This window comes from Morone saxatilis, unplaced genomic scaffold (genome assembly GCF_004916995.1).
Source record: "Morone saxatilis isolate NCDOM2014 unplaced genomic scaffold, NCSU_SB_2.0 Contig6, whole genome shotgun sequence".
Taxonomy (NCBI): Eukaryota; Metazoa; Chordata; class Actinopteri; family Moronidae; genus Morone; species Morone saxatilis.
In genome coordinates, this window is record NW_023340206.1 from 4,106,107 (window position 1) to 4,107,738 (window position 1,632).

The window sequence follows — 1,632 nt, forward strand, 5'->3', positions numbered from 1 at the left end:
TTGACCACATTGTAAAAACAATCTCTGTGTTACCAAGTCAAATCTGTCTGTAACTTAAACCTAAACACATGAAAAAAATAAATACATATTTCAACCTTTTTTCTATAAATATTATCTTGTGTCAAACATTTTCTAGAAGTGAGTATCTGGCAACAAGTAAAAGAAGCAGGTTGCTGCACTAGAGACCCTTGATGTTGGAAATATTTTAAATAATTTTGAAATATTCTTGCTGCATGGGCAGATGTGACTTTGTTTTAATATGGCAAGACTTTTAAGGATTCAAATACGACAAAGAATATATGGCAAGGGCTGCAACAAACATTTATTTTCATTACTGATTCATCTGGTGAACATTTTCTCAATTAACTGATTAGCTGTTTGGTCAAAGAAATGTCAGAAAATAGTAAAGAATGTTGATTATAATTTCCCACAACTGAAAGATCTTCGGTTTACTGTCATAGAAGACTAAAAAAACTTTTAATAATCATAATCAAAAAGCTGAAATGTAATAATTTGTCCATTTTTCTTGTAGAAAATGACTCAAAATTAATATTAAAAATTGCAAATGAATTTAATAGTTGAAACTGAATTGATTAACCGTTGCATCTTTTGATATTACTGCAGCGTACACACCTCAAATGAGCAAATCTGACACATGACTCCCTTGCAGCTGTGTAAGCCATGCAGATGCCACTTGCTTTAGATCTACCCTGCTAGCGCCCTGTTCATACATGCATAAACTAGCTTACCTCATCTTTGCTGCCTCTCTGGGGCCGCTTTCATGTTGAAAACATTTCATTATCCAATCAGAGCTGCAATGATAATGTAGTACTCTGGGGAATAACCACGATTTAATCACTTTCATGTCCGCTAGGGGATCCTAAACACATATTTTGAGGCAACACTGAAGCATTATAGAATAATTGTGATCACGGAAGGAGGCATTAACCAAATTTGTTGTGCTTTAAAAGTAAATGTAGCACGTGTGCTCATCAGTTAATACTGCATCATCCCACATGGCGTTCCCCAGGTAGCAATCCGCATCTATTTTTCTTTCCTGTTAGATTAAATGAGAACATGTTAGTAAGTAATACAGCAAATATTTGAGAGGAAGATAAGAGGAAGAGCGTATGTTCAGCTTTCTGGATCTCACAGTAACTGACATTGCATGTGTGTTTGTGTTTGTATGTGTGTGTGTGTACTGGGTGTGAAGACCATTCACCCTGAGGAAATATGTCCTTGACAACACCAGACTTGTTTTTGTCCCCTGTAATCTCTGGCTTCCAAACATCCCATCTAATTTCACATGCGACACTATACCCAATCTGGGTCACACAAGCAGACAGACCCTGCCACACACACACAGACACACACAGACACACACAAAAACCCATAATCACAAATGTCACCCTTTATCATAATCACTAATAGCCTCGGCATCCTGGACTACAACCAGCCAATCCTGTTAGGTGTGACTGACCGCTTCAGAACATGAAAGGCCATGATTGGTCACAGCTAGTGTGGTAGGAAGCGGATTAGGGATCAACATGGCAGGGTGTCTGGAATCAGACAAAGACTTTCTGTGTGTGTGTGTGTGTGTGTGTGTGTGTGTGTGTCAACAGTTAGTGATGT